We start from the raw sequence: 26,990 nt of genomic DNA, 5'->3' as shown, positions 1-26,990 counted from the left end.
TTCTGATAATTTACAATGATGAAAATAGACATAGTGTTATCTTACAGCTGCAACCCCGTGGCAGCTGTCTGCTATGAGCCTTTTTGCATATGAAACTGTAACCTTGACATGAATCTATTTCCTAAGAAATTCTGGCTAGTCTAAGACAAACAGCATACCAGAATCACTTCCAATGATCTGTTCCCTAGAAATTTCCTTACATAATTGTTAATACAAATAAAATATATTTAAAAGAGGAGTCATGCAAGGCTTAGAGTGTATTAACTTCATATTTCCATCAGGGTAAAGGGTTTTGCAATTTCCACTTCAATGGAAACCTACAGAGATTCAGAATGTATTGACTTACAAATAAAGCTGAAAATACATAAAACATGGAGAAGCTTTCTGTTGTCTTGGTTATAATGACCTTTCCTTTCAGTGATAAAATTATTTAAATTTTATAGCATAGACTCAAGATGAAGAATCTTATAATTTAAACTCTTTCAGGTCAGTTCAGGCAGTTGCTTTTCCCTCAGCTAGGGCTTAATTTTATCACAGACAAGTGTATGTACGTGTGCATGTGTGTTCATGCACACACATACAAAACTGTACCTTTACCAGCGAAAGGAGTCTTGTACTTACTTAGCTTTTCTTCAGGGCTATGAAACGTGGTGGATGCATTTTATGTCAAATATATTATTAAAGAGTTTTTTTTGTGGTTGACTTTGACTGATGGAATTAATTTTCTTTAATACAGATCTATTCTCTGATGTCCTGAATTAATGATGTTCTTAGAATTGTTTCTAGCTGATAAACAGTAAGCTGGCATGTAATAAGCCTTTTTGCTGTTTTTATCATTGTGATACGTATCTTTACTGGGCACTGCAGAAAGTTCTATCTTGATATTTGTAATTTTGTTTATTGCTTAAAATACACATTACATCTTGAACATGATAATTGCGATTGGAAACTCCTATGCTCAAATGCCACATCTCTCCTGCTTAGAATTCTCCTTTTCTTCCTGTGAGATGCTATGATTTCTCATGAGGCTTCTATTTTTCCTTTTTTTTTTTGGGAAAGTTGAAATGTCTGTAGGTGCACATATGTATATCTATGTACACACACTGTAAAGTTAAAAAAAATTTTTATAAAGTTATCAGTTCAATATCAAAACATTTCATTTGGAGACAATTTTATCAGCACAGCTTCTCTCTTACAGTTTTTATGTGTTCTGCTTATTTGTTAATGCATGAAACTAAGTCTCTGCAGAAGTTCATAAAGTACTGCTGTTCCTTCTCCATAAAATTAATTGGTGTTCCAGTTTGTTCTCTTGAGGCAATTATGAAGTCATCCATAACAGTCATTTCATTATGTCTCTGTTTCGGGATTGATGTTACATATGAATGACTCTGGTAAACATGATCCAAAGCCCTTCTAGCCCTGTACCGTCACGCTGGGGCAGTGTCCTGTAGCAGGCCCTTGCACTCTTCCCGAGGGTGTGGGAAGCACATAGCCCTGTTTGCTGCGAGGTTATCTTCCTGCTTCCAGTGCTCTGCTGCTGAGGTCATCTGAACTGGAGATATTTTCTGAGGCTTTGCTTGCTGTCAGCCTTGCTGGACTTGTAATCTAAAAACTTGGAAAGAGTTTTAACTCTGTCTTTCCACAACATTCCTCATAGGTAAATTTGTTGGATGAATTATGCACAAAACACATGTGTCTCCCTTAAACCTTTTTATCTCCAGGAATCTTTTTAACTGATAATTTAAATTGATTCCTTCTATTTATTTCATTATAACAGACAGTGATTAATCTACTCCTTGGTACATTATATCTCTCAGAAAAGTGATAACTTCGGAGTCCTGATGATTGCCGCAAATATTTCCATGTTGAATACTTTTAATTTACAATTATAAATTCTACTGATTTCATGGTACACTAAATTCTAAGAGCCATCTGCTCTTTTCCTTTGATGTATTAGCCTTAATAATCAAGATTCTGAAAGAAATACAAAACCCGTAGATCTAGAAGCTTCATTGCTTTCATGTTATGTCCTCGGATCAGTGTAAAACTATCACATCTAACAAATATGCAAAAGTACAGCTGCAAAAATGAATCTACCTCAGATTTTGTATTCTGGTCGCTACTACAGACATACAACATAGGACAGAATCTCCCTACTGCAGCAATTGTTATTCTGCTAGACTTAAAAGCCAAGAAAAGTAGTAAAAAGTAAATATAATTTTTTCCAGGAGACATCGGTGACTCTTAATAGAAAGAAAAAACCCACTATGAATTCATCAAAGCTGCATAAACTCTGATGTGTTTGCTACGGACAGCTGAAAGGACAGTCTTCCAGATACTCTATAAAATACTGCTTTCATTGGCACACTTAAAACAAAATAGTCATGGTTTCTTAATACAGCTGTGTCTCATTATTATTCAAAATCAAAGTTGTTTATTTATCTGTTTTAACCACAGAATGTCAGATTACACAGACTCTTGCTTTGCTCCTCAGGAGTAGCCAGTTGAACGCAGCAGTGTCACTGATGACCACATGTCCTCACTACCACAATGTAGGCTAAGTTATAGGGTGATGACCTTTGCCATTCCTTGTCAAGGTGATTCTTCTCCTCATTCTCATCCTTCTCTTCGTCCTTCTCCTCCTGATTCTCCTGTGCCTGCCAGTGCAGAGCTTCCCTCACCTCGCTGGGCTCTTGGCACTGCTGAGCTCTCCTCCCAACACCAAGAGGCCAAAGACCAAAACCTGTCCTGCTCCCAACAGGTATATAGGGAAAACAGTCTTTGTTTTTTGTTTATTCGATGTGGATTCCTCTGGATTTTCTCTTTAATTTCCAGACACTGAGGCTGGAGGGAGGAAGGAGAGGTGCAGCAGCATGCAAAACCCAGGGGCTGCCAGGGCCATCCTGAGGTCCCTCTGTATGTCCCTCCAGACAACCAACATGTCCACACTAGACAGACAGAAAGAGGTGCCTAGCCAGAGAGTGGCTTGGTGGCAGAGAGGTGGCACTGTGAAGGCTTGTCCCCACTGTGTGATGCTACAGCTTGCTGAGTTGAAAGATAGCCAGGAAAAGGCCTTACATGGAAATGTTAGATGTGGAACTTGTTTTTCCTGCCGGAAATCTGGCTGAAGTACTCTACCGTAGTGGATGCTCAAGCTGTGGCAAACCCAGATATCATGGTCACTTCCCACTGTTTGAAGTCTGTCTTCAAACCATGACAGGGATGCAATATGCCAGCAGTTACAGAAGGACCTGTTGAAAAGTAGTGGAGTGTACGGTATAGCCCTGAGCCCTCATGCACTGCTGCTCTCCCCTTATTTGTGTGCTTTTGATGACTAGTCCCCTCTTTTGAACCCTAGAAACAAAGATGCTGTGCAGGTGGTACCACTTGTGGCTGCAATCGCAGCCAAAACAGCCTCCTCTCCAGAGGCCTTCAGCTGTGCAGAAAGGGCAATAATGACTCACCATCTACTAGCAAAGAAAAAGATCCCGTTAAGTGGAGGGGTTTTTCTGTTTTGGAGTTTCATCTGTAAGTTGTGGAGATTCTTTTTTCTATTACTTTTTAACCTTTCGTATTTTTGTCCTGTTGGCAAGTGCCACGTTGAAGCCTGGGAAGAACCAGGCCACCTGCAACTCTTTCTGAGACGAAGATCACAATGACCTGGAGGAGGATGGGCAGCTGAAACCTGCTGTGTGTAGCAAGGGTATGGAAATGATGATGATGATGCTGTTTACAAACGACAAGTGGTCGGTAGCTCCTGGGTTTTACATGGCTTCATTTTGATATCTCGAAGAGAAAAATGAATGTAGCCAGGGAATAAAGCAAGAGATTGTGCAAGTCTCTCTCTGCCAAGCAAAAGGACAGTTCATGCTCTCACCTAGAGGAACATCTGCTTTCCAAGAGCAGGCAGGGGACAAGCTTGTCTGAGGAGCAGGAGGATGAGGCTGAGCTCCTTAGCCTTCTCTCCTGCCACAGCAGCTAAAACCTATGGTAGGGAGAGGCCAGATGGAGACTGCTCACCATCCCTCTTGCCCATGAACGTGTACAGCTCAAGAACCCTGAGATCATCCTGTCTGCCTGTATACACCCCAATTTACCAATCTGATCTAGTCCAGATACCAGGAAAAGGCTAGGGGAACATGAAGTCCAATCTGACCATTTGATGGGTTACCAATACTATCCTCTCCATAAAGACAAAGAAATTATGTCAAGGTCATCTATTCTCTTCTGCTCATTGCTTGCCCCTTGCTGTGGCCGGTCTGCCTAGGTTAAAGCAACTCCAGCATATCCGGGGATTCTAATGCTCACGGTCTTCCTGTATTCTTCTGATTTGCTGCAGGCTAAAGATTGTAAACCTTTGACTCCTGGTTACAAATAGACAACCTGGATAATGTTAGCAAAGCTAAACAGTACTTTCCCTAAAAATCCTGTTTTAAACACAGATTTATAAAGATCAATTTTATATCCACCATCTGTAAATAGTTAAAATTCTAACTGTTTTTCTTAAAAAGGACTTTAACAATGGATTGTAAGCATGAGGTAGATTAAATATAATTTAAATTGCAGTTTTTTATTAAGAGTTTAGAAAAAATCTATTAGAGTCTTGGGTTATCTGCAGCCTCCAAATGTTGTTGAAAAAAATGACGGTACTCTCAGTTGTTATAGATTATTTTTTTCTTTTAATCCACATGATATGTTTTTCTAACATTTATACACAAACTTGCATTTGTTTAGATTCAAATAATTAAGTTAAATAAATGCCAGATCCCCAGTGGATGCCTTAATTGATCTGCAATCAAACAGTTTATTTTTGTTTGGCATAAGCTGGAATACGGAGCTATATAACTAAGGATGTAGTCAGGAATTATAAACTAAGGATATAGTCAGGCTCTTGCTGCAGAAATGTGGGGCCAATTTAAAATGTAGCTATCCCTCTGTAGTTTGTTACTGCTGTTCTGCTTCCTTTCCTTGTAGATCAGTCACTTCCACAGGCTGTTTAACTTATTGAACACTAAATTAAATCATATGAGGAGTGCTTGCGTGCTTTGCTATCCAGTACTATTGTGTAGGGAAACAAAAGAGCCAGGTGGGTAAGAGAGGGAAGGGTTCCCAGGTAGTAAATGGCTGACCAAGGCATAGTGCAGTGTAAACCATTCCTACACTCGTTGGACCCACTGAAACCGGCTGTGTCAGCTGAGATACTGGGCTTTGCACAGCCACAGGCACATGTTCTTCCCACTGCCCTTCCTGTGGCTGTGGCCAGCTTGGGCAGGAGATCTCAGTGGGTTGATTCACCACCAGACTTAATTGTCAAAAGTTTAAGATGCTAGTGTAGCCGATACATCCTTCTTTCCTTCTGGTCACTTTGCAATCGGCACAAGTGAAAATGACTTTTATCCAGTGCCATTGTTTGCTAGGTGAATGGGAGCCAAAGCTCTAAAACTGTCCAGATGGGTGCTTGCACTGGTCTAATTAAATCAGCTTTGAAACATATCTTTAGGCAGTGGACAGATGTTCACGAGAGCTGTGCCAGATGAAGATTACAAGCCATACCACTGGAGGTTGTTGCCCTCGCAGCTCTGCTGGCAGAACAATCCCAAATCCTCTTTGGCTCAAGCAGGGTGCAGACATGCATCTCAGGTGGCGATGGCTGGAGAAGTCACCACCTGCCTGACCATGCTGGCCTGCTTGGCACAGCACCAGCCCTACTGTGTGCTCTGAAGTGTGTCTCCTGTCCTCTTTCAGTCAAGATAAACCAGGTTGGCCTGTACAGTGGGAATAAGAGTGTTCTTGTTTCATTGTGTCTGACAAGGAGTGGGGAGCCCTAGCGGGCCAGGGTACAGAGGGAGCACAGGGAAGAAGCTTGGCTTGGCACAGCTGGATCTAGAGAAGGCCATCTGTCTGCAGCCCTGCTGTGCCACAGTGGCAGCAGAAACCCGTCCTGCCTCAAGGCGTGAGTGGCCACCTGTGGGTGAGGAGTTTTGGAGAGCGGCAGGGGATTCAACTGTTTCGGGCAGCTCACTTGTCAAGGTCTTGGGATTGTCTTGAGCTAGGGCCATGGGGGTTGCTGAAGGATTGTCAAAAACAGTCCAATCCAAACAAGGAAGCTTTTCTTTTCAAGCTGTTATGTTTTTACCAAATGTGTTAATGTGTGTACAGACAAAGTATGACACAATGTTGACCAAGACTGGTGAGCTGCTAGCTTCACTTGGCCAAAGAAATAATATCTTAGCAGACAGGATTAAACTTTTAAGGTAATATTGAGGTCAAGTGTGACGAATTAATGTGCTTTTCATGTCTTAAACCCTATCTGCATCAGGAACTATCATATTTATTCTCATGGCAAGTCTCAGTTAAAATGCATGAGCTTAAAAGCACTTTAAATGCCTTACAAATACATTGATGTGGCCATGACTTCAGCTGTTGAGCTGACCTATTTTCAAGCATGCTAAATTTATGGTTTCTTCTCGTTGTTCAACAACAGTTGCTGGTTATTAAAGAATGCAAGTAATGTTGTTTCCACTGAATAGCAGGAAAAATGTAAGTTTTTAATTATAAGCATGCATAATGCAGTCCTTCCTTACTGCCCTTGCTAGGGGAGTATTTCTTTTGATTGCACTTTTAGCGATAATTGTTACATGGAGAAATAAGTCCCTATCTGTGTTTTTTGAGAAGTGAACCAAAAAGTGGCTGAAAATAACCCCAGGACCAATCCCCCTCCATGAATTCCTGCATTGCTTGTCCTCCCTGCAGCAACCAGGAGTCAGCCAGGTGGAGCAGCCAGCACTGCTGTCTTGGTATGTCACGTCGTGGGGCAGGACCTGCCACAGCCATGCAAAACGTTAAGGTGCAACAGGAAGAAAACATTAATTCCTGGATCTGTCTGCAGAAAACAGAGGTTTCTGTGCCCATTTTTGTTTCTCATAAGGGTAAGAAGGAAATCTGAGACACTGGGGTCATCCCTGTTTTCCAAGGCACACGCTTATGTCTATCTCCTCAGGAAATAAATGACTAATCTGTGTATATAACCTATTATTTATTGGTTGTTTCATTTATCCCCACAGTTTCCTTCACACTGTCCAAGCAATGAAGAAACCGTGTTCCCTGTTCCACGGAAACATATTTATGTAAGTTGAAAGCCCTCCTGAGAGTATCCATTTGCTTAACTCTGTTTTCGGGCCACTTCTTACAGCAGCTTTCCAGTGCTTTAGCCGCACAGCTTGCAGCCGTCCAAGCAAAAGACTGACAACAGTAGCAGCAAAAGAAAAGGAGGCATAAGCAGCCCTAATCGAGGTAGGGGTGATCAGAACAGCAGCTATATTTGCCGTGCTGCCTTTCCTGGGTGGCACGTTGGGCTTGAGCTTGGCATTTAATTTTCTATGACCACTAGATGGCATAAAAAATGCTGTTGTGGGCATGAGCTTGTTCCTGAAAGAATTACATATTGTCAGGATTGTGCTGCAGTTAAAGGGGATTCTTACTTTGCTTTTAATCAAAGGCATATTTTAATGCTTCTCTTAGATGGAAAAATGTGTCGATAGTCATCCTGTTGAGTGGAAATTAACCTTAGCAGTGAAATTCTGCTTCAAGTAGCAAGGACTGCTAGAGTCAGTGCCAGTCTGGGAGGATAACATAGCAGAAGATAAGAAGAAGGGAGGTTTCTCTGCTAATTGCATTACAGGACCAAATGCTAAGAACTATCAGTTATCATCTTGGTCCTGGTAATGATTTTCTTTGTGGCTTTGGGCAAATCACATACTCTGCTTCATTTCTCTATTTCAATGTGAATAGCAATGATTTCCTGCCTTGCAGTGGTACCAGAGTTGTTAATTAATGCTCATAGAGCATGAATGGAGAGAAGAAAAATACTAATCACTCCCAAAAGCTACTTGTAAGGCAGACTTCTCCTGGTCTGTTCATCCTGCACCATCCAGCTATTGCTTTGCCACTTATTATTTGCCACTTATAAGATGGGTGAGTATGGATCTGTGTAAAACATACTGGAAGAAATGTTGCTGAATGCTTCTGAAAGAAAATACAGCCACTGAAATAAATGGATTAGTATTTTTTTATTCCATATTCAGTATAATTCATGATGGACATTTAATGGTGGGTGAAAACAGCCAGCCTACTGCTCTTCAAAACCCCTGTGAATTAAAGAAAGAGCCTGATGGATGGCGGCTTGTGTGGCCCTCAGTGCAGCTTCCCTCCAGATGAGGGCAACTTTCAGTTCAAATCTGAAGCTTTGGTGCAGTCTCTGGTTTGAGTAACTAAAACTGCCAGTTACTTGGAGTGCTTTGCAGCTGCTGTGAAAGGTAACGTCTCTTGTACATCCTCGGGATAAAGATTTTTGGTGATTCTACCACTGAAATATGCAATCTGATTATAATGGCTTCTAATATCGCCAGATCATAAGCTAAGACATTTCTGAACACTGGTAGGAGCTAAGTGAAAATGATAGGAAATCCATTGTAGGTTATTAGTGAATGGGAAAATCTCACCGCAGCAATTGGTATGACTGCTGTGGTCATGAGATGACATATTTCTTTTTAGACTTAACCTTATTGAGTATAGTGGATATGAATGACCTAAGGAGAGCCAGAGGATTTTTCTGGGTGTATTAGGAACTACTTTTCATGATTTAGAAAGAAAGAGTTTAAAGGTTCAGATAAGGACAGTACTGAAAAAAAGGAGAATTTGGCATGATGGCCCAAAGAAAACAATATTGCAACAATGAACAGTGATATTCGGGCACGCTTTATACACTGATTTTACTGCCAATGAAAAGAGACTGACTGTATTTCTTCCCATAATCACAGAGGGTATTTATGGCCTTAATGTAAATTTTGATTTTTCTGAAACTGAATTTTATCAGCTGTCCTTTAGCAAACTGAGGAATCAGACTGTGAATAAGAGAGAGATGAAAATGGTCAGACCAAAACACACCCAACAAAACAAATGATTACTGATTGGTCTTGAAGAAAACTGAGAAAAGCAACTTTAATAATAAAAATAAGACACTGAAGTGCTGTAACTGGAGTGCCAAACTGATTTCCAACCACTCACAAGAGTATTGGCTTTGTTTTTCCAGTGATAAATTTATTTTTTCCATTTGTGCCCACTGCACATTTTAGTGATTACAATGAAGACTTTTAGATTTTCATGTAAGATTTTGAAGAGCACATAAAGTTGTCTCGGCAGCCTGTGGGAGATCAAATGTGGTAGCCAGAAGATGTGCAGAAAATGTTTTATACAAAGATTGAGTTCGGGCTCACACTGAGCCCCTGCTACTCCCTCCAAAGCTGTGCCATAGCCAGGTGACAGCAAGCACCACACAACCTTGGGAATATCCAGTGGTCCTTCACGTGGACCAAAAATTCAATGAGATGTTTTATCAGCTTGTTTCGTTGTTCTGCTATGGCTGTGGTGTGCCTAGGCCTTACAGGCTGTGATATATTACCCTGCCTAAAGGAGAGGCCATACAGCAGTCCCCATCCCCTGTAGCGATATTCTTGCTGTGTACATGCAGGACAAGCATAAACAGCACATGCTGTAAAACCTCCAGACCTGTGCGAGGTCGGCCCTGCTGCCAGATGGGTGGTGAGAACATCCTTGGGTCTTCCGCAGGAGCCTGCTGTGGTAGAGGAGATGGAGCAGGAGGAAGGCAATGAGCAAGAGCAGGCTGCTGCCACGCTGAGGGGCATCGGATGGTTCCTGCAGGAGCAGGCTGTGAGCCAGACTGATGCGTGTGCACTGCTCTGCAAGTTACCACTAGTGCTGAGTGTGCTGCTATGGAGAAAAAAGTCTCTTCAGTTCCAGCTTTGGATGCTGGCATCATGATCACGATCCATTGGGACCTGTGACTTGTCTCCCCTCATAGCAAGGGCTTCATTAAGTGAGTACACCGCTCTTCTCCTGGGCAGAGGCTGAGTAAGGCAGAGTTACCCATCATGGCAATCTGCAGAAAGTGTTTTATGATCCTGAAAACAAACCCTTTATATAGGAAATATAGTAACATATCTAGAAACAGCCCTAATTTACAGCCCTTAGCATCACTTTGTTCCACTTCAGAAATTAGCCTTCTGATACTGTATTTTCCTAGATACCAAAATCTTGGCATATTGTTACTCCTCTAAATGGATCAACATGAATCTCAAACTGTAATAAAGCAAGAGCAAATTAGAGATGATTTTAGTTTCCCCCCAAAAATGATCAAGCTGAGATTGAAAGTTGGTGAATTAATGAAAGGGGAGAAAAACACCATAAAGAATTACAAGCATTTGACAAATAGCTAATAGACTGAAGAGATTCCCTTATTCTTGCTGCTCAGAGAGTTTACTTATTATCCCCATGTAGAAAATGCACAATACCTTATTTAGTAATATTTCAAGAAGCTTTTTAAGCATTTGGCATTGAGTGTAATTGTTGCAATGCTCTGGCAGCAGGCTACACTGTAAAACGAACATATTAGCATGCCATGGAGATGAAAATAAATAAATGATCAAGGTTCAAGCAATTTCCAGTGCAAGATACACCTCCTGTAACCTGCAGCTTTACAGAGGATCCTTGCTCTAATGCCATTCTTCTGCTTTCTACTACTCTGGCTGAAAGCACAGGCATTTTTTTCCCTCCTACTACATTTTTTGTTTTGGTCAAAAAAAATATGTGGGAGTAATGATATGAATCAAGTCAAGCATGTGCACCAGGCTTTATAGGATTGTGAAGCTATAAGCAGAGAAGCTGTCTTGGCTCAGGCGTGCAGTAATTTCTGAAGCATCTTTAATGGCATGAGAAGAATTGAGTAGAGCCTAATAATAGACCTAGAATATTTTTCTATTTGAGTTTGCTACAAAAGTTGCTATGCAACTGATTTTTAAGTAAAACAGTTCTCATTGTCAAATGCCACCCTGAATGGTATTAACAAGGTCAATGTAGAGATCAGATAATTATTATCAACATTTCTTGTAAGAGGCTAAGATTTTCAGATGTCATTTTCATGAAGGAGATAAAATAAATTTTAGTATATAACAAAATCATTGGATGCTAAGGATTCTTTTTCTTTCAGAACTCTACATGAAATATTTCCAAACATAGCAGTGCATTCCGGAGTTAAAAACAACAAAACTAGGAAAATCTAAGCTGACAACAAAATACTACAACAAGTAAAATGAGAAGTGCCAAATACTTCACAAGGTTCACTAAGGGCTTTGCAATAGCAGTTCATTTTTATGGGAGGAAATATCAGGAGACAGAAAGAGATAGGGTATAAGTAGTGAAGGAGGAAAATAAGTTTTTAAATAATTCTCAATAAATAACATTATTATTCAACTCTTAATAAGCATTCAGATAGGTTTTAACATACTGTGTACATTACCCATGTCCACTGAGATATGATGTAAAATCAGTGGACTAAATTATGTTCTCATTGGCACTGGTGTAAATCCAGGGTAAGTCATTTGACTACATCATGCTTATTTCCAGTTTTCCAGTAAGTAACCAAATAGAAATTAGTCCAATGTTCCTCTACTCTCTCTTCCATTCCCTTGTATAGGAACTACTGATAAAGAAATCAATTGGAGTATCCTGCTGACTGCATATTCTCCACTTGTTAATAGGAGGAAAAACACTACTACCACATTTTTTTCCCATGTGCCCTCTTAGCAGACCACCTCCCAAATATGCAAATACAGGAATTGCAAAGTACTGCCATCCTTTTCTAAGAAAATAAGTATTCTAAGAAAAATCAGGCAAAAAGGCAGTACTGAAAATACAGATGTAATCCTAGGTGTGAGAAAATGGAGAGAAGGGTGTAAGGAAGAGCTGGGAGGAGCCAGGAAGAGCAGGCAAGAAAAGCAGAGATTAAGGAAAAACACTTCAGTAGTTGGAATTGCTGCCAACAGTTTCTGCTGGTGGCAGAAGAAGCGTGACGCTGAAATTGGGAGCCTCTTGCCACACAGAAAACTGCTTGGGGATATGGAAAGTGGTCAGCTGGAAAGTAAAAAGGATGATTGAGAAACATATGAAATGAGTGGAAACTCACACCAGAGGCCTCCAAGTGCTGGGACAGGGCATAAGCAAAGATTTCAGTGACAGAAGCAGGAACTATGGTTGTTCAAAAATACAAAGGCCAAGTCGTGTCCTGGCCAATACAGGAAAAAAACCTCCACAGCAGCTGCCCACCTGGAAGAGCTGTCATCCAGCCATGGGACAAAGTCACCATTGCCCTGCCATGCCCAGGAAGAGTCTGGTGGGTACAACACACAGCAGCAAAGGCATTGTCCTCAGTCTTCAAACACTTATGCTACAGCCCAGTCTGGAGGTGAATCAGACCCTACAAAAATAGCCTGACTGAGCACCTGCAGGCAGACACCGACCTGTGTAACTTCATTACCATGAATCTGCTCCACTGTCAACGACAGTCCAGCAATGGTAAAGCGAAGGCACTCCTAGAGTCCAGACCTGATGGAAGTGCTCTGCATTCCTAGATAACTGGATCAAAAAGCAGAGCATAAACCCCATAGGCAACACACCTTGCAAGAGGCTTATTTTCAGTGTGTGAACTCAAGCACTGCAATGTCCTGAACTGATTCCAGAAGGGTTAATGTTGTCATGCCTCACAGGCTGGCCAAGCAGAACACCCACTGCTGTTAGTATGGGCTGTATCCTCATTTTCCTTATACCACAGTGACCAAAACAGGCCTGCCTTTCTCAGCTCACCATTCCTTTGGGGAAATTTTGAACTGTTGCTCCAACACATAGGTGTCCTCCTGTTCCCATTCAAAGAAACCTTCACAAAAGCCAGCCAAGAGAAGTGTTTAGTCTTATTTCTTCAGCTGCAGCCAAGTTGGCATATCTCAGAAAGCGGCACGTAAGAGATGCACAGTATAGTTGGCAATGCATAGTATGGTTGCTAATGCCAGCTGTTGTGCTTCTTTGTGAGGCCAGCTCCGTGATTTAAAAGTAATAACATGTTGAAGATCTTTCACTATCAGTTCCATGACATGGCTGGAAATTACACATAGAGGAAGATCCTCTGCCATTTCATAAGTGGAAATACTGTTGCCTTCTCCCTTCCAAACACCACTGCAACAGGCAAGGGCAGGAGGAGGTTGCAGCCAGGCTGGCAGAAGGCAGGATGCTCAAACCCAGTGTGGCTGACACCTGCTGCTGCTAGTGCACAGCACTGATTGGACTCCTCAGGCTGCTGATAATGGGCTCATGTGGACTCAGATGGACAATTTTTTCCTCTGAACCTTGGCAAATCAACACTTTTGTGTTCATAGTTCGTTTTTTCACTTGGGGAAGCATTGCCTTGCATTATTACCTTAATGAGACAGTCACTGTTTTAGTTGCTCAGAGCAAAGCTAAACAGTTAACAGACACTAGAAGCCATTCACACTGACTGAAGACAGCACTGCAGGCAGCTGCCCACTTATGTGCCTCCTGTAAGAATTCAGAGAAAGTGGGAATCATCAGTAGAAACAAAATTTGTTTGCTATAATCTGGTTTTAGCTGATCTTCTAAAAAATGTGCTCTATAACCTAGACTCTAAGGTCCTACTGCTGAGCAACCACAGCCACCTCTTCTAAGGCAATTTTTAAAGCTTTTGAAAGGTAGTTACTTTTCTTATGTCTCTTTCTTATGGAAAAACTAAGGAAAACCCCTGAAGTTATATGATTTTTCCAAGTTCTGCTGTCACAGCTTCATTTTTTTTTCCAGTCAATGCCACTTTGGCAGATTAGCAGATTAAGACAAGTCCTGGTGCTGTGTAGACTTTGACATTGCGTCTTCTTCCCATATGGGATTATTTTCTCAAAAATGTTCCAGTTCTCTTTCTAAAATTGTTTTTGTATCTCCAGACTAGGCAGTAACTTTGAACTTCTATTTGAAATGACAAGATAGTTAAAATGCAGAAGAAAATGTTTGTTCAGAAACCAAGGCAGAGACCAAAACATCTTGTTCAGGGGTACAGATTGGCTTTCCAGCAATGAAAACTTTAACCCAGGGACCCGCTTTGTAGCTTTATTGTAAAACACTTCCCTTGTCAGAGAAGCAATAAAACACCACAACTGTGAGCTCATCATAAAGGGAAAAAACCTCACATAAGTATCTTCTTCAACCCCTCACTATGCCTGGTCTCCATTTCCCCGTCATACGTGAGTGACAATTAACCTTTCTGTAGTTCTAATGACAGCCCATTACTTAGTGGCATAACCCCATCTCAGCCACCACCACAGATCTATACCGAGCACAGCAAATTTATTCATTAGATTTATCCTATTTTTATTAACTGCACAGCTCACAAAAAGTGTAAGTGACAAAAACTGTCTGGAATAAACATAATGGAAAACAAACAATGTAATATATTCCGTCACTCCAGCCTAATTACACTGCCTGGTGCAAATGCTAACACTCCGAGTGACAATTTACAGGCTGAACTCTTATTAAACGGAAAAATGAGCTGTGCTGAGAAGCACAAATCAAAGCAACTAATCAAAACAGACAGCACATTCAGGGATTTAAGAGCCAAGGTACGGTAGTCTTTTATTTCTCCTTGTTTTCAATTTGGGAGACCTGCTGTGATGTTGCAGTACATTAGACGTTATATCTACTTATGCAACGTTGTGGAGAAGCATATGTCTGGCTGGTGTGTTATTTTTCATCAGCTACAGCCTGTGATTTTCAGGTTTAAATGCTTTTCCTGTCATATCATTTAAGTTGGGAGCAAGGGAGCTGCCCCATGCACCAGTTTTCTTTTAAGGCAACTTTCCTCTTTTAGGATATAGTAAAAGGTTGGAATTCAGAATAAAATTAGAAAAGATTAGAATTAGCTTAAAGCAATGCCAATGTGATCTAAACCAAGTTGTTATTTAGTAAATTGGGTCAGCAACAGAAAAAGGAAAAATATTTCTCCCTCCCATGCAAGCATCTGAACAACACGTGGCTACTGTCCATGACCTGTTTCAGCTTGGAAGATGGAACTGGACTCCTTGGATGCATCTGGTGTCCCCAGGGAAGCAAGAGAAAACACTGGAAGCCATGAAGAAAAGATGGTAGAAGCCATCTGAAGCAGAAATTAGCCAACCACCTTGTCTGCCTTAGAACATGAACTTCAAGAACAACATTAGGCACCTGCAGGAAAGCTAGGCCTTATGTGTCCATTTACGTCTCTCTTCTTGGCCTTAACTAGTTTGCTTCAAGCAGAAACTCCAGATCTGTTTTTTTCTCTGATTCCCACCTACACTATAGGAATTTAAATAATATTCAAAAGCAGGTATAGATAAAAGACGGATGACTTCCCATTTGTACGTCACAAAAATCTAGGAGTATGTAGTCTGTCAATAATTACAATTTTCAGTTTATGTGGGTTTTTACCCTCCTGTTCTGTGACTGCTGGTGCTCAATATGACTAGGGAACCTGAACATTCTCCTTCATGAACAATGAAAGGCCATGAATACAGAACATTTTCTCTATGAAGCAGAAGAGAACAGCCATAGTATCGTCAACCAAACGTGGTCATGTAGTGTCCAAATCTTCAGCTTTGCAAGTGGATGCTTAGACACTTGTGTTGTTGCTCTCATGAACCTTGAAGATTATTTATAGATCTCCAGAATTCACTAGTCTGGATTTTTTCCTCGGACTGAGGAGATTCAGGGGACATGCCAATAACATTGTGCAGGGAGGTGAGAGATTGTTGTTGCGCTGAGGTAGTCATCAGGGTGTGCTGGCTGTGCCCTTGCAACAATGTGAATCTGGTTTGCCATTTCCATAAAAAGCCCAAAACTGTTCCAATGCTTTATTGTTCACTTCTTGCACTGTCACCTTTTCCCACATACTCCACCAAATAATTCCTGTGCAGTCAAAGATCTGAACTTACGATAACTGCCAAAGTCAATTTGTGGTGAACATTGATTTTTTTTTCTCAGTTTTATCAAGGAATTCACAAGGATAAGTTAGCTGAGATACTGACTGATCTCAGTGAACTACCTTTCAAGAGCCCCTCAAGGCAGAAACTACTTGCTATAGCATCAGCTGATAAACCAAACGGCAGATGAAGTTCAGTGAAATAATTGTTTTAATTACCTCATAGTCTTCTTCACCATTGTTTTAGAAAAAGTTGGGCATAGGTGTCACATGAATGTAATTGCATATTTCAGAAAAAATATTAAAAGCTACAGAGGGAAGCTTAAAATTATGACAGAAATAATTCCCTCTGGAATATAAACACAAGCAGCTTTCTCCCCCCTAAGTCTAATTGCTTTTAAGATATCAAGTATGTTAGTTACTTCACTGAAACTCATAAGCAGTCAGTTGCTCAAAGATAGGGTGCATGATCCAACAGCTATCGATGGCTAAGGATGGTAACAGCTCTTCCCACAGGTTCATTTTCCTGTAAGCAGAAAGGCCACATTCCCATTGCAACCCTCCACGGCAGCAGCTTGCTTAGAGCAGCTTCCAGACTAGTTTTCCATCTGCAAACTGGGATGATGGTGTGCTCCTTCCTTGCCTGCTAAAAGCTTTTCCATTACTGGAACCACAGTAATTGTAACTGATCTGGGCTCTCCATACTGGTCACCTCTGGATGTTTTGCTACTTATGTTCCTTTGCTGTCAGCTTTGCTGATTGTCTTGTACAACTTTTAGGTCGGAAGCTTTCTGGCAGGTTTGGGAGAGTTGTTTCTGCTACTGACTCTATGGGAAGACAGTAAGCACACAGCAGCGTGGCAAAGATTAACAGCTGTTTTCTTTCCCTCTTTACAAAGAACCTGTTCATTTATGGGTGACTGTGGATTGACATTGATTTCCATAACTCAGGAAAACTACTCTTAGTTTTCTGTATCTTCATGGACTTCAAGTATGATCTTAGTTCAATAATTATTGTGTCTTGCCTCAGTCCTCATGCCTGTATGCCCAAGAGGTGGTATTCAGAAAAATAAATACATATGTGCTGAGGTGTTGCACCAGACCAGTAGTGGATAGTAGGGCTCCACAGAGCAAGGGAGATTTTGAGACAGATGCAAGAGAAGTCTAGCATGCATCAGAATGTAATCTCTTCATATTATTGCATGGATTTATTTAGGAAAGTCTCTCTCTGAGTTATGTTGCTGTCAGGTAGCAGAGTACCGCCTGCAGTTTTTGAAATATTTGAACATTTGCAGCCTTTAAACAATTAGAATTGTCAGACAGAAAGACAACCCATCAATCAGAATTTTTCACAATTCTTTCTAATTTGTATGTAGATTTCTAAACCTCATGTGGTCAAAAATAGACTGTAAAATAGAGCCCTTCAACAATTTCTTTTTTCCTTCTTTTAAGCCCTACAACACTGGATACAGAAGAGATGTTAAAACTTTCAAAGTGAAGAAACTGCTCTCTATGGTCAAACTAGTGATTCTGTTAGCCCACTCTTGTCTTGAGTAAAGACCAGTCCGGGAAGACATCTGAGGGAGGAAATCACCAGAAAGCACAGAGCTAGTCAAGGCAGTGATTAAAGTAGCCATTAGCCTTGGGCAACAGACTACAAGGGTCAGCTGTCTGTGTGCTTTGCTTACATGAGGGCTACTTTACTTGCACCCGCAGAGATGGAGATTAGCCACTGAAGTCCAAACCTTGGACTTCAAGCCCTTTCTCCATCCCAAACTTTCTCTTCTCCAGAAAGGCTGAACACCAGCCTTAATGCTGTGGGGTAAAGTGAGGCTGATTTGAGGTGCAAAAAGAGGAAAACCTGTATCCTGGGACAGCCTGGTGTTAGGAGATACTGTATTCTGGAGAAGTGAGAAAGGAGAGGGTTCCCAGAGGGAGTGGAGCAAGAGAAAAAGAGAAAGGGAAAGAGCATATCCTGCATCACCACTGAGCCCTTCTAGCACCCCTCGAGCACCTCAAACCCTTCAACAGCCCAATTCCTTTTCAAAGGTGGGAGAAAACCTCCAAAACTTGGTTGAAAGGAGGCATTTCTCTTCTTTCAGTTCAGGCTGGTGCTTTGTGTAAGGACTGAGACCATGCAATAGCAGATCGTATGTCATTAGAATTAACAAAGCCTTCGACAACCTGTGCAATAATCTGTTCTTAATATCAACTTATTGAAGTTTCAACAGTTCTCACATGTCACAGGCTGTCTGAAGACATTGCTTTAAAAAATAGACACTTCAAGTATGCAAGTCAGATGAAGAGGGAGGAAAGAACTAAAATTTTTAGAGCAGTACATGAATATCCAATAGTAAAACATTTTGATCAAATCTGTTTATCTGGCTTCCTTTCCTTGAAAATAATGAGAGTTATCTTCTTATTCGAGATTTATTCTTCCCATTTGTGTTCCAAATTTATTCATGATCTAAGATCTTATGTTCTTAGATCTCCCATTCATTGAATTTCATAGCTGTATCTCCTGAAAAATGAAATTTTAGAATAAGAAAGATCCAAAGATTTTTTTTCTCAGTTATTTCTACAGGCACTACATTATTTCCTCTGGGAACTTTTGGAAGAGAAACATGTCAGCCTGCTCACAGCATACAATTGAATGAGAATGCAATTCATAACCAGGGCAGACCCTTTGACACTTCTTGTTGCTTGTTTGCTTTGACTGAGCTCAGACTAGAACATTTCGCAGTTGGTTTGCAACTTGAAAACACAAGTTGAGTAGTGGGTTGAAAATATCTCACAACATATAACCCTGAAAACACGTGGTTTATTACTTTGCAAGCTAGGAAGTGACATCAAGCATCCAGACATAGATATTTTTCATTAATGCATCAGTTCTGCACAGTAAGACAGAGTACATTCCTTCCCACAAAATATACACAACAAAGTATTTAAAGATGCTCAAATTCAAAGCCAGAACCATCTGCTTATCACAGACATCTGTTGCTTCAAAGCAAAGGACTATATGAAAGGTTTAAAAAGCTTTAGAGCACAAAAGATGCATTTACCAAGAGACTAATGGAACACATGAATATACATAAATTCCAAAAATATAACAAACTGTTAACTTATATAACTCCCTGGACTGCAGTTACACCAGCTAGGTATGTAAGAGCTGAGTTGCAAAGAAAAAAAAAAAAAAAGATAAAAGATTTACCTCAGCTCTTACCCGTTTCAATACTGAAAATTAAACTTTTTGGTTTTTGATCTCCAAACACTCTTGAAAAGCAACATCTTATTCCTCCATCAACAGAGGAGTCTAACTTTCACACTGACCCCCAACATCTCAGAGTTGCTCCAGCCAACACACTTCAAAACATGATTGTTTCCACCCTGCAGCTTTCTTTCTACAGTGCATTTCCCTGTATTCACTCAGGGAAGTGACACCTCAGCTTCACTAGGAGGCACCTGCTGCAGCTCCACAGCCCTGCCTGTTGATTTCCTTGTTGTTTTGGCACCCAGGTCTGCCCGCCTGGCTGAAGTCAAGGAGAGTCTTCCCATTGACTTCAATGAAACGTGGGCATCTCCCTCAATGGACAGTGATCCTTTCTCCTCCTGCATTGCCATGGAAATGAAGGTCAACAACGCGGCTGGGAGTGGTAACAAGCTCTTTAGGGCAGCCTCTGTGTTCCTCTTAGCAGCTGATTCAACAGGCAATTGGTGGCGGCTCATCCACAATAAACAAAGTTGATGTTGTACTGTAAGTATGTGACGGATCTCTGTTGTGGGGGTGGGGAGGCAGAGTTTGGATCTGGAGGGAAGGACTTGCTAAAAGTTATTTGGCTCTAGGAAAAAGTGTGAGCTAAACAGAAGGTGCAAAGTCAGAGGGATGAGGTGCTTTTGAAAAGGCTGCAGGAAATGCAAGGTGCCTAGAGGATGTTGGGACAGGAAGATACGGAGAACCCTGAGTGCGTTAAATTTCTGTCTCAGGTTAATACCACCTGTACCTGGTCAGTGGAGCTAACTAAGCTTCCTGGCACAACAGCGAATTCCCATTCATTTATCACCCAATCTGCGTATGGGTGCCATCAAAAGGGCAGGGAGGACAAGAAGGGAAATTTGGGATTTCAGCACCTCTCTACCACGCCTGTCGGTGCCAATACACACAGGAACTGCACAGAGAACAAGAAAATACTTAATGACCTTAATTGCAGCTGGAAGCTCAGAGAAAGTTGATCTACCCCTGCAATAAACTCCAAATAACCATACAGCAAGCGATTAATTTAAATGGGGCATCAACAGCAAGATGCATTTTTGTAAAGCATTCAAAATATTTCTTTGGTCATTTAGTGTTCCTCTTAGTTGCATAATCTGTGACCTCTTAAACCTCAGTATGAAGAGTATAAAATCCCACAAGACTGCAAGTTGAATGTGGGGGTTGCACAGCACTTTTGCCTTCACTGACGCTGCTTTCTAAACTACGCTTCTGCTCTTTGTTTTCCTTTGCACAGATTTTGTGATTTGCTGCCAGCTTCCTGTTGTCCTTGAAATTGGAGTAATAAGAAATTGGAGAAATCAGACAGTTCACTGTGCCCATCACAAATAGAGAACAGAAATTGTTGGTGACTGGGAAAACAAAGCAGAGCCTACTTGAGCTGCATACAGATTCTGCTCCATACACTACTCACAAGCAAAAAAAATCTAGAAAGTTATTTATTTAGTGTGCCAACATGCAAGCATTATTCAAATCAACAGCAAGATAACAATATCACTAGTATTAGGAAGTACCTCTCAAGTTTAGATTATCTCAGAGTTTTTATACGGCAAGAGTCTATACAAAGTTTGCTTCAGCGAAATAAAGCTTACATGGCTTTACTTACATGGCTCGCAGGAGCTTCCAGCAGCTGGAGTCTCTGAACTGCGGTGCATGCTGATATTGTGCTTTGCTGAAAGCCCCCTAACTTTGGCACTGGAGATAGCACATAACTCACCGATGCTTCAGATTGGTAAATAATTTCCTTTACAAAATACTCTTACATGTTTTTTTTATCAGTGGTGAGCACTGGTAATAGACTGCAAAGCAGTCTGTTGTTATGAGGAGAGCGTTCCCTCTCAGTTGAATCAAAAAAAAAAAAAAAAAAAGAGGAGTCCTTGACCTCAACGACTAGAATAAATCTACTATATCTGCTGGCTCTTTTCTGAATGCATACTTGAGCAGTAACATAAGAGTGAGCGATGGGAGTGCAGAAACTGTGGCATGTCGTGCTCTGTATTGGTAGGGTATGAGAGCAAAGCTTCTAGCAAAAGAAGCTCATTTTCACAGGAAAATGAGAACACAATGCATGTTTCCAGCTTTTAGTTTGTTCACATATTTAAAAAATAAAACAAAGATGACAGGCTTCTCTATTTCAGTTCACTTCTCCAGAGTGGCAGTGCTCTCAGCTCTGTCCCCTCTGCTGAGGTTCCTTGTGTTCCACATGAGGTTACTGCTGACTCTATTTCAAACCTCAGTTTTCTGAGAATCTCTGAATCTCAGCCAGGATATGTAACCCAGGCTGATGTTTAGGGTTTTGGACATAGTAAATGCAATGAATCCCTTACAAGCAAAATGAGTGATTTTCAGATATTTTTTTCTCCTTCAAAAGATCTGTTTATTTCTTTTTTTTTTTTCTCTCTTACTCTCCTTCCTTTGGTCTACCTAAACTTCTTAAACTTTATAAAAATAAGCATAGCTTTTGGAACAAGTCCACAGTAGAAGAAATAGTGAGACAAATACGTAAAGCAAAACAGTGATGTAGCTTAAAATAGATAAATGTAAGATTTTAGAAAAAAAGAAGCTCCCTACTCCACAGTAAAATTATAATTACAAGAATAAAGACATTATGTTAAATGTAGTCATGCAATTCCCAGACAATGAGGACAGAGTTTTTATGGAAAGGATGAAAAAAATACCATATTTTAGGCATAATAAAGGGAGTAGGAAAGAGATAAGAAAGAAAGAAAATTGAAGCCCTCATTCCATCCCCTTGTATTTAGTTGCAAAAAAAGATAAAAGGGGAAACAAACTTAGAGTCTAAAATAAAAATTTAAACATTTCTTGCTTTGTGAAAAATAAAGATTAAAAAAAGGCCCTCAAAACTTTCAATAAGCATTTCTAGCATGAGGAAAGTGTAGTTTTTAAAGAAGAGTGATCACATAATCTCTTTTGCCTCTGCTGTGTTATTCCCCTTGTATGACAATAGACTTGAAAAATTCCCTACACGTTTTATATGTGTGTAGTCAATGTTTTTCTTGAACCTCAGACTTGTGTTCAGCTTTAATGTTGCTTCTTATTGTTGCAACTTTATTAAGACACTAAAACACATGTACACCTTCAAAGTTGTTTATGGGTAATTAAACTGTCTCTCTCACTTGTAGCTGAGTAGTAGTGGTGATATATTGTGCTGAATGAGAGAAGTCTGTTTCAATTTAGTTTCCATTTGTATCCACTTCCTTTGTCAAATACTGAAACTCTAACTCTACAATAAATTAATTTCAACTCTTTCCAGCTCTTCCTACTGTTTTCCCCTTTCCTTGTCCACTAATATTTTCAAAATATGAGGCACTATCAAACCATATATGTAGATGTTGAATTTCAAAGTATTTGCATTCTTTTTAATTATAATTAAAATTAACGTTTGAAATTTGTTGCTTTAAAACTGGTCTCGATGCAAATATTATCCCTCAGACAGAAAAACATCTTCTTATAGTGGGCTCAAGTCTCACACCTGCGGCTTATTAGCATAGATTGGTGTTGAACTCCCCTGCACCAGCTCCTGCTCAGCCTCCCAAGGGTGAGCCTGTTGTCACCTGCCATGCCCGACCTCTTCCCTCTTTGCTAAGTCAGCAGCAGGCACAGTTTTCTGCCTCTCTTCCAGTTCAATTTTTCTGGTTTTAGAAAATACCTGGTTGTTTTCACTTTTAATCTTGTTTTATTATGTGGAGGCCTTGTGACCTGCCTTGTAGGAACAAGTCTTGGCACGCAGGATGACTTGCACATGCCCTGAGTGGGGCGTGGGCGGATCCACCTTTCCACCTGTAACTAGAAGAGGCTAAACTTCAAAACCTGCTTGGGATCTATTAGTTACTTCTTTGGAAGGTGTTTTGAGACAAGCAAGTACCTCACTTCCAAGAAAAAAATCATGTTGTTTTCAGCACAGACGTCTGAAACACACCACTAATTTGAGTGCCAGCTAATTACCACTGCGCATGACTCTGTTTCTCCCCCAGGGATCTGGCTTTCCCCCGAGGAAGCAACAAGCTGTCAGGCAGTGCTCTTGCAGTCCCTCGTGCATGGACGGTGTCATTTCTCCCCAGCTTGTTTCTGCCACAACACAGCTGTGGGAGCCCTTGCATCACTGCGTTTTGCTGTCGTCACGTGCAGCCGTGTCTCATGACTGGAGGCAGCAGTAGTCTCTGGAAATATCATCTGCTTTACTGAGAGTTGTATATGCACTCAAAGATTTTATATAGGAGTTAAGAAAACAGTTTACGAACCGAGGGTCACAGTTACAATTCTAGTTGTGAATGTGAAAATGGAAGCTTGGCCAGGACTCCAGAAGCTATAACACAAACAGAAATGTATGAGGTCTATTGGGTGAGGTCTATTGGGTGAGGTCTATGTCACAATCTATCATATATAAAACTTTAAAATATTTTTTTTTCCCTTCATAAAAGTCTAGACACTTATATGTACATTAAAGTCTTCTGTTTCTCCTTTATCTTTCAAATACCCTCAGAAGACTGGTTGGGTAGTGCTGTGGAAACACTGCTCTCGTGGCACGATGCTTTATGATTACCTCTGAGACCTGAGTAGGTCCCTATGTCTGATGTGACACAGTCCAATAAACAACCTAGATCAGACTTTGTTTTGAAACTGTCTGATTTTATGCACAGCTTAAAAAAAAAGTGAGGATTGCAAAGATATACATCCTGGTAGCTTTTATTTCCAGTGTCAGCTCGCTCAGTTGCTTTGTGAGAGCTGCAATGTACACAGAGTCAGTGTGTACTGACAAGGCTTGGTTTTGATATTGCACGCAAAGGCTGGGGCAGAAAGACTGAAACAGTGGAAATGCAGGACAACATGATAGGTAAGTGTGAACTAGAAAGCACATTTCACAATATGGTAAACTTCCATTGCATTTAGATGGTCATCTGGAAACAAACCATGCCATTGGTTGATTCCATGGAGGCACAGTACTACTTAAAGGCGCTTACATTGTTTGTAGGATCAGGGAGCACAAGTACTTTTGGTGGAGTCATTGACCTGCCCTGAATCAGTTCAGTCCATCATTACTTAGTTGGTCTGTCCCTGATGGAGGCAATGCTACCTCAGGAGGGTGCACCATAGTCTCCAGTGCTTCAAGAGGACATATTTGCAGAGGTGTGGTGTTAGAACAGAATCGCAAGAGTAATTTGGCTTGGAAGGGTCCTTTGGAGTTCATCTCATCCAACATCTGCTCAAAGCAGGTCTAATCTGTCTCTGCAGTATATGCCATGATGACTCCATTATTCAGAGTTTTCCACTCCATAGAACATTCCTGACTTCCATTATACCCAAAAGCAAGGAACTGATTCAGTAATTATGATCCAGAGTGATTTTGCACACCTTACCCCAGCTAATTACAAACTCTTGGTTACTGTGGTATCTGATCACCCAATCATTTGATTATACATATCTGGCATATGTAGAAGTCAAAAAATAATATCGCATTTTACAGATGCAGACCTAACACACAAGGATCGCATTATTTGACAGAGACCACATAGTCTGTGCAAAGTAAGAAATTAAGTGGTTGTCTGAGGCTGGCTTCCTAACTGCTGTCACCTCTCCGTGTACTCCTATTAGTTAGCTATTAGTTATTAACAGCCATCGTACTATTACAGATTATTTTTTGAGGCATGGGGCAAAGTAACACAGCACTTGTGACACACCAGCTGTGTAATGGGTTCCAGTGCTGAAGCTGAAAGTGAAAATTTAGAAGTGCTAACACTGCTGCTGTACATGTGGTAGGCAGCTGTACTAGGGTTCATCGAGTGAATGAATCTCCTTAAAACACAACCTTCTGACAATCTGGAATGGGATCCAAATTAGTAAAAGCTGGTTTTGGAAATGAGGAAATGTCCCTGTGATCTCTACTGCTGTCAGTGAGAATTCATTATAATGATCAAAAATTGTATGAAGGTGAATATTGCTGTAACTTGTATAAATTGTAGACTTGGAAAAACATATTCGGGACACACACAATCAATTTTTGTTTCGAAATTCAGTTCATACACAAGGGTGGCTTGGGAAGAATTGAAAGACTAGATGGACTTGTCTTGAAAGACAAGAATGAAAATGAAAATGTTTAAACAAATGGCTTATATGTGTGGCCTTTGCACTTCGATCTCAGATTTAGCTTTTGGTGAGTAATACTGTTTTATACATATAAAGGACACGTAGATAGGAAATAGATATTACTTCTGGGAGAAACAAAAAGAGTATAGCATGCTTCACATATCTATGCTAGATTCGTTCTGCTTTCTGGAGTGATCCAGTTAAGCTTCTTTCCAACTTCTGTGTGCATCAGTAGCTGGTGGCACTTTCCCAGCAAAAAACTGCTGCTCATGTACCTTCAATGTGATAGCAAAACATTGTTTAATTTTTCAAGTTTAAGAAAATTGTCCTTTCTGCATCAGATCAAATGCTCTGTAAGTTAAATCTTTAGCCCTTTCTTCTCCACAACCTTGGAAAAAACAGTCAAACAAAAATCAGTGTCCCAAAATATGTTTAAGACATATCTAGAAATTTCAGGCAGGTTTCCTCTTTTAAATTCATCGGTCTTTTCTTCAGGTCTGGAGTGAGGTTGAGGCTATTTCAGACGAAGCTATTGGAAACATGAAAGAGGAACTTACTTTCTTGCAACAAACTGCAACCACTTTCCTTCCTGCAAGCATGAGGCTTTCTGACACAAGAGAATCACTGAACACCTCTCACGGGTACAGCATAAGGGAAGGTACCTCCTTAACTATGTAGAGAAGCTACCACTTAAAGTGCATGTCACTATTTGAAGCATTGCCCAGTTTGCAAGAAGTACAAACTGGTACAAACTAATGTAATGGCATATGGTTTCTTCATTTGGGAAAAGGCTTGAAAGCCAAAAAACAGATTGCAGCTTTGCAGAACAAACTGGTGCTGGTGCTCTCATTGCACTTAGCTTAAAACTGCTTAGGCAATACAGGCTTGTCTGGATTGAGTTAAACTTTTTTCTCTTTGTTTGTTTAGTCCAAAAATAGAATTGTTTCAGCTCTGTTCAAGCTCAGTGTTTTTCCAGTTGTCTTCAGTTTTCTTCTCAAGCCCTCTGTTTTCCCAGATTCTATAATGGGTATTGTGTATGGGAGGGACAGGAGTGTAAAGTGTTGTAGCTGGAGCAGAGCACTACGGGTTGCGATTCTGCTGCTTTTCTCTCTAATGCCACTTTCCTTCTGTTTTTCTTCTGGTTTTCTCTTCTTCTTCTTACTGTTTCCTTTAGCCTATCTGACATTTGGGCTTGATGACAAGTTCCTTGCAATCCTGGTACATTGCCTAATCCTACCATTTAATAGAATAAGAGATTCCTGAGGAGAGGAGCACTGGTCATTGCACTTAATTTCCAGTGACCCTAGCAGAAAGCTGCACATATGGGTGTTTTGCATTTTCTTACAACCCACTCATCTGCTGCAGTTAAACCAAAACCCCCAAACTTCCAAAATAAGCATCCTATACGATGACTGCAGTATGTGCATTCACACACCTGGGGTTGCAGGGTCTTATTCTTGTGTGTGAGACACCTCATGGGGACAGCCTGTGTGCCTGGATCCCTTCCTGCTGCAGCAGCATTGGCATATGAGGAATGAGGACTGCGGTGTCTACTGGGAAGGGTCACCTAATTAAACCCTATTTTTAAAGGTGTAGTTGAAGAAATCGGTAGGGCTGTTCATTTCCTATATATCAGGGCTAGGTTCAGCGTAGCAATCTGCAGATGGAGCACAGTATTTTTCCTGTTATACCTTTTAGGTAATAAACCTGCAAAACCCTGGGGTTCAGGTAACAATGTGCTAACAAACACTGC

General features: G+C 40.7%; 1 protein-coding gene across 4 annotated transcripts in view; it reads right to left on the bottom strand.

Moving 5' to 3' along the window:
• The window catches only part of LOC104067723 (complement C1q tumor necrosis factor-related protein 7), a 111,493-nt gene extending 89,169 nt beyond the window's left edge, over positions 1 to 22,324 (bottom strand). The window contains exon 1 of one of the 4 annotated variants that reach the window (XM_054065782.1): positions 20,739 to 22,324. The gene's annotated coding sequence lies outside the window, so the exon portion shown is untranslated. The remainder of the gene's footprint in view (positions 1 to 20,738) is intronic. The other 3 variants (XM_054065775.1, XM_054065776.1, XM_054065777.1) reach the window with 3 other exon arrangements.
• Between the last annotated feature and the right edge of the window lie 4,666 nt (positions 22,325 to 26,990).

Source organism: Cuculus canorus, chromosome 4 (assembly GCF_017976375.1).
Source record: "Cuculus canorus isolate bCucCan1 chromosome 4, bCucCan1.pri, whole genome shotgun sequence".
Taxonomy (NCBI): Eukaryota; Metazoa; Chordata; class Aves; order Cuculiformes; family Cuculidae; genus Cuculus; species Cuculus canorus.
This window is presented reverse-complemented; position numbering and strand designations above follow the sequence as displayed.